This window comes from Macaca nemestrina, chromosome 3 (genome assembly GCF_043159975.1).
Source record: "Macaca nemestrina isolate mMacNem1 chromosome 3, mMacNem.hap1, whole genome shotgun sequence".
Taxonomy (NCBI): Eukaryota; Metazoa; Chordata; class Mammalia; order Primates; family Cercopithecidae; genus Macaca; species Macaca nemestrina.
In genome coordinates, this window is record NC_092127.1 from 57,743,062 (window position 1) to 57,750,395 (window position 7,334).

Here is a 7,334-nt window from a genome sequence, read left to right on the forward strand (position 1 = left end):
ATTCTTGTTAAAAGTGAGCTACGGAGACCAGGCAAAGACAGGGGCCTAGGTGGAGATCTAGTTGAGAGGAGAGCTAAAAAATCTGACTAAAGTTTGATCAAGGAGAGAGTCATCGTCAGTATCTGTGGTAATTTTTTAAAATTACTGAAAGTGAGGCTTATTTGCATTCTTCAAGGATTTACCAATTAATAAACTCTGTTAAAATCTCCAGTTTTAATGTCTATTTCTTCTTTCAACTTCTGTTATTTCTGCTTTATGAAAATTATAATTTGAACCATGTTATTAATGTATATTTTATTTTTAATGTAGAATGAAGCATGAAGCCTTCTGTAGAATAAATTTCCCTTCCTTATCCTGTTAAATTTATTTTGTCCTAAATTCTATCTTGTCTCATAGCAAAATTCTGACAACTATTTCAGGATCTTGCTATCATACGAGATCTATCTTTGCTCTTCTTTTTACATTAAACCATTTTGAATTGCCTTGTTTAGTGTGCTTCTTGCACACAGAATAGATTGGATTCTGTTTCATTAGCCAATCTAAAAATACTCCATTTAAAGGTGAGTTAAGCCCATTTGTGTCTTTGATATACCTATTATGCCGGTGTTAAATTTTGTTATCTAAGTTTTGGCTATATAAACAATTTATATAAAATCTTGCCTGTATTTGCACTTTAATTTGAGGGGCAGGATACACTCATTTAATATTTATAAATTTTTCTATGATTATTCTTATTATTATCTTATACTAAGATAATAAAACACACGAGTTTCCCATTGTATTTTAATACTGTCTATTGATTTCTTCAATGAGTAATAATACTGTTCTCTAGTAAACTCTCTTTCCTTTCTTCTCTCTTTTTGCTTAACATTTACTTTAATTTGATATATCTTTAGTGGCAGTTAGATACTCCTGAGATATTCATTAAGATTCATCTACTTTCTTTTTCTTCTTATTTCTTCATGTTTAACACACTTAATAGCATCATGTTTTGTCACTTTAATCTCCATTACTTGTTCTTAATTATAAAATTAAACACATGTAATCCTTATCCAGAAGCGTCACGTGTTGTTTGTCTTGTCAGTAAGTAGGTCATTTCTTAAAAAGCAATAATAAGAATAATGTTTTTTAAAATCAAATCATAAATGTTCATGATGTTCTGCATTCCTTAGACAAGACTTATAGTTTGGATGAATAAAATCTCATCTCTCTACTGTGTTCTCTCTTTCAAAATCATTAAACCATTTCTTTATTATCATCCTGTATAAAATGTTGCTATCAAGAAGTCTATTATCAATATAAACTTCTTATCCTTTTACTTGCATGCTCAAATAATTATTTTTATTTTGATTTTTGTTCTTAAAAATAACCAGTACATTGGGTATTACTATTCTTTGCCTAAAGTTCTACATTTAGAAATTTTTTAGATGTTTTTAATCTCTCAATTTCTGTTTCATATTCTTATTTTTATACTCTATATCTCTTACCCTAGTTCGTACCACTTCTATTTGATTTTTTGTACCTTCAAATTATTTTTTTTTCTAAAAATTATTCTCTAAAAATTATCTTTCTTGTCTCTGATTATTTGATTCTCTGATTAATTCTTATTTTGTTCCAATTGTTTTTCTTCAGGGTAAGTGTCTTTTTCTTTTAGAGGTGAGAATTATTGATAATTTCTTGTTGTAGTTTATTGATAGCAAGATCTTACAATACTTCCTTTTATCTTCCTTTTATCTTTGCCATTAACTCCAGCTGGTACTGGCCCCATGCTGCCAAGGATTAGGACAATTACTCTTGTATTCTGGGTTTTATGATGATTATTTGTCACTGTTTTAGTTGGTGATGTCACCCATGGGTTTTTCCATTACTTCTCCTAACTCTACTGCCTGGTGTTTGGTACAGATCCAGACATAAATGAAGGAAAAGGAGATGGATAGATAGATAGATAGATAGATAGATAGATAGATAGATAGATAAGATAGATAAATAGATAGATACATATTTACATATATACTTACATACCAAGTTTGCTGCTGAGTGTCTCTCCAGTTTATCTTATTTAATTTTCTCATAATCTAGAAGCTATTCTCTACAACAATAAAATAATCCAACTCTCAAGCAATACTGAGCAAAATATACTGTAACTAATATCTCAACATACTCGACCCTGTATTTTACATGAAAATAAATGATTCTGGGCATGATGGCTCACACCTGTAATCCCAGCACTTTGGGAGGCTGAGGCAGGTGGATCACTTGAGGTCAGGTGTTCGAGACCAACCTGACCAACATGGTGAAATCCCGTGTCTACTAAAAAGAAAATACAAAAATTAGCCAGGCATGGTGGTGCATGCCTGTAAGCCCAGCTACTTGGGAGGCTGAGGCAGGAGAATTGCTTGAACCTGGGAGGTGGAGGTTGCAGTGAGCTGGAATCATGCCATTGCACTCCAACTTGGGCAACAAGAGCAAAAAATCTCCGGAAAAAAAAAAAAAGAGTAAAACGCTTTTGGTTGGTCTCTGTTTTAGTAATATGTTATTTATTAGATAATGTGATACAAATTAAATTAAGTGGGATTTTTCTTAGAGAAGATATTTATCTCTATTGAGGTAGCAAAATAGATAGAATGAATTTGTCTCCATTTAGGTTTAAATAAGAAATAGGTGTGTGTGTGTGCGTGTGTGTGTGTGTGTGTGTGTGTGTGTGTGTGTGTGTGTGTTTTGGCTTATTCTTATATTTCCTGGCTTATTTATATTCTAATTCTTCTTGTTTATATAATCATTCACTTTGATCGCCTCATATATCTTATCTTTTTTGGGTAGCCTAAAAGCGAAAATATTTTTACAGGCTAGTCAGCATTTGCTGTGCTTTCTTATTATCGTACTTGCTTAGCACAAACTTGATGCTGATTCTACTTTTCATTCTTCATGACAAAGCAAGTGGAAAAAAATATCTGGGAATTGGCTCTATGACATGGATAACTAACACTAATATGAGCCTTGTGCTCTTAATCTGTAAAATGGGAATAATAAAAATAGCAAGTCTGTTATCACTGCTATATGAAAATCCTGAGTTTTATGAGTGCTTCTGGGAATATCTAGTAAAGAAAACATATCTGTGTGCTTTATCTTTTAATAGTTAAAAACAGTTTTGACAATAAGTAGTTTATATTTGTTAGTTATTAAAATATGAATGTTATAACTGTAAATAGTTTATAGGTATTAGTTATTATTAATATACATGTACATATAACAAATTTATATAAACTGTAAGTAGTTTTTATGTATTAGTGATTATAATATACCTATTATAAGAGCTAAGAATAGAAAGGAGATGTAGAAACTAAGAGTTATATAATACCTATAGTAATTAATCAATATGCAAATACTATTTTATTATTTTTATACCATTTGTATATGTATTTATTACTTTATATATATAATTCTTCATATAATTCTTAGGTTCTATAATACCTTTATTCTGCATAATATTATTTATGTATTTAATAGCCTAATATATTTCTAATTTGCAGAAAACAAGGAAAATTGCCTTCCTTCAATGATTATAAGTATGCATTTCTTTATCCAGGGAAGCTAAAAGGCAAGATCATAAGAAGCTATTATACAGAAAATTATTTCTTCATAATATCTCTTTTAAAATTGAGGCAACAGAATCCTTTTTCTCTTTCATTATATGTTTAATTTAAAATTGTTTCAACAACAATGTGTAGATTGCCAGTTCAAGTTCTCAGGTGTAACAAGATTCACATTTCTTTGTTAGACAATAAAATGTAAATATAAAGTAAAAGCAAAACATTATATTAAAATGAAAGTTTTATAATATTTAGACATTAATATCTCAGCGTTTCACTAGCATATTATTTGAAGAAAGTCATTCACTTTTTCACAGGTTACATCCTTGCTCCTGAAAATGACAATATTCTATTTTCTACTATTTCTGTCTAAAAATTTAAACAGGTTAGTATATCCTCTGCATAAGTGCTACAAAATGCAATGCACAATAATTTTGTTAAAATTACTACATGTTAGTAAAAAATTGATTAGTTTTCTTAATGATTGTTTGCTTATTTTTCATATCTATATATGCAATAATTCTAAAGTTAAGAACTAACTACTTTCTTGATAATGGAGAAACCTTTCAACACACAAAAACAAAATTTTTATTGTCTTTTAAATAGGTCCTGAGAAGAGGATTAGAAAAAGGCAACACATCAAAAAGTTAAGAGGCAGAAATAGCTTTTTTGTTGCTGGTAAATTTAATGAGATCTTAAGTTATTCAACTGGCAAGTCTCATCTCTTTGAGTATCTCAGTGAAGACTGTCAGAAATCATCAAAATTCAACACAACAGAGTAAAAGCTAATAGCCTTTTTGTTATACCAAAACTGAAAGGATTGGTAAGACTCAAAATGAATGCTATTACTGAAAATCTTCTTTTATCTAATTCTTTGTGCAGTGAGTGAAAATTGAACAAATACATATCCTTTTTGTGGTGTTAAAATGAATTCTGACACTATTAAACAAATATTCTTTGGTCATAAGACCTCCTCAATACTTTTTTCACAAGTAGTATTATTAGAATATCCTATGTGATTCTAGTTCATAGTATTCTGGCTATCATTATTTGATTATTTTCTGTGAAATAAAAATGAAGGACTCTATTTTTTTTTTAATGCTGTGTTTTGATGAAGAAGGAAGTATTTGAGTGGTTATCACATTAGAGAAATTTTTATTGTAATCAACCTTTGATAATTTCTAGCATAATTAATATTTATCTTCTTTTGTAGATGTTCTTAAGTAACAAAAAGCAATAAAGATAAAATATAGGACATCAAAGATATCACATACATTCATATATCTCAAGAAATGAAAGCAATGAAAGAGCTATGCTGTGATCCATATTTTTTGTTTATTGACAACTAATGCAAAATTCCAAACAATAATGAAGCAACTACAGATTTGAGGGAAATAGTAAATCAGAAAGAGCAGTTGAGAGAGTCTTTTTAGAAAAAAAGTTTTCTCTTTTGGAATTATGTTACATCTTAAGTAAATATCTTGATATTCAATCATTAATTTATACATTTGTTTTTAAGTTAACATATATTTTTGAGTACTAAATATATCAGGCACTATTATAGGTGCTTGTGCTAATTAACAACCAGTTGGCTAGAATGTGTAAAGTGCCACAGAAAATACCTCTTGAGTTCTATGGTCACTACCTGGGTGATGGGTTCGGTCATACCCCAAACCTCAGTATCATGCAATATACTCTTGTAACAAACCCTCACATATATCCTCAAATCTAAAAGTTGAAATTTAAAAAATAAAAATAAAAAGCAAATACTTAATCATATTAAGTATATTAACTAAAACAAAACTAAGTGATTCTGTTTTAGAAAAAGAATTTAGAAATGAGAGGGAGTGGAGACTAGAATAACACTTATGGTGTTCAATCAGAATCAAAACTATCAATATATACTTAAGTTTACTTATTTCTAAGTTAGATAAAAATTGAAAATAATGTGTAGATATATAAGTAGACATAGATGCACATGTTTGTGTGTGAATGTGTGTATATTTCTTAATTTTAACCACTAAGACCTAGAAGCAATAACATTTTAATATCAATCAGCACATTTAGCATTCAAATCTTGGATTCAGTCTTTTCTTCTTTAAAAGGAAACAGAGATCTTTGGATCAATGCCTGATTCTAGGTGCATGGGGCAGAAAGAACAAAATGGGTCTGAGGCATCTGTTGTTGTTAAGAAAATAAGGAAGTCTCAACTAATGATGGAGACATACCAAAGAACATAGGAGGTAACTAGAAGTGACTCTCAGTGACTCAAACTGAGATAAATTGAGCAAGGGCATAAATAGTGATGACAATGGATTATTAAGATTAAATAAGCCAAATACACATGAATCCACACTAATATAAATAAATAATTGGATAAATAAGAAAAGGGAGACAAAGAAAAGCTTTTCCATACAGTAGAATTCTAATCAATAAATATAGAAAGAATAGTGGAGATAGAATCTCATTTCTTGGCAAATACCATACCATTGTTTCAAAGGACAAGTCTGCTAAAATTAGTGGATACAATTATGAGAAACAAGATATTTACATAGTCTCCAAGTATCTCTCAACAAAATACTGATTTCAAAATAGTAATTTTAAAGTGGAAAAATCTGGCAGACAACATCTTATTCAAGTGATCAAAGTTAATGTCAAGAATATTAGGACTTGATGATGTCATGTGCTTCCTGATATGACGCACTGAGAAGGACAACCTCGGCATTGTGGTATTCTTGCCCAAATACATTATGTGAATTTAACCATGAAGAAATATTAGAAAAAATCAAACTTCGGAATAATCTACAATAAAAACAAGTATCAAGGGCATGAAAGACAAAAAGAAAAACTGAATTTTCTTAGAATAAAGAAAACTAAAGAAATGTAGCAACTAAATGCAATATGTGACCCTGATTTTGATCTAGTTAAAGATCATTAGTAGAGTCATGGACAGTATATGTAAATAAAGTCTGTGGGTAAGTATCTAATTCCACATTAATTTCCTAATGTTAGTAAATGTGCTCTCTTAGGTACAGTGTTAGTAGTCAAGAAGCTGGGTGAAGAATATATAGGAATTCTTGGATTTTTTAAATATATTTTTGTAAGCGTGAAAGTAGTTCAAAATGAAAATTTTAAAATAAAATGAATGAAAGAGAAAAAGGATGGTATGGATCTTTTGAAGTATTGTGCTAAATATGAAATTCATGAATATGAAATTCATGGTCCATCCCTGAGGTCTTTTATATTATAGTGTTTAAGATATAAAATCAATGTAAACAAAACCAATGAATGATAGATAGTGATAAAAGTTATCACTATTTCTGGATAAACCATGTTCTACAATAACACATAACTGGTGATTGCTTGGAGTCATGCAAGACCTCTTGAAGAAAATGAAATGTAAAGTGATGACTTAAATATGGAAAATGAACCATTTGATCGACAAGCGTAACTATGAAGCTTCCAAGACAAGATGTTGCCTTGTGCAATACCCTGACATGGGGAAAAACTGTGTTTCAAGAATGGAAAGAGCCCTGTCTCATTAGGATTGAGGGGCTTGAATGGTGCCTGTTGTTGTAGACAGCAGAGCAGAGCTTTAGCATCCTGGAGATTTGTAATTGTACTCCACAAGTAACTAAAGGACTTAAGGCAGAGGAGGGAAAGAGCCTTAGTCACATTACAAAAAATAAAAACGAAAAGAAGAAAGAAAAAAAGCATAGAAAAAATGTAATATATATATTATTA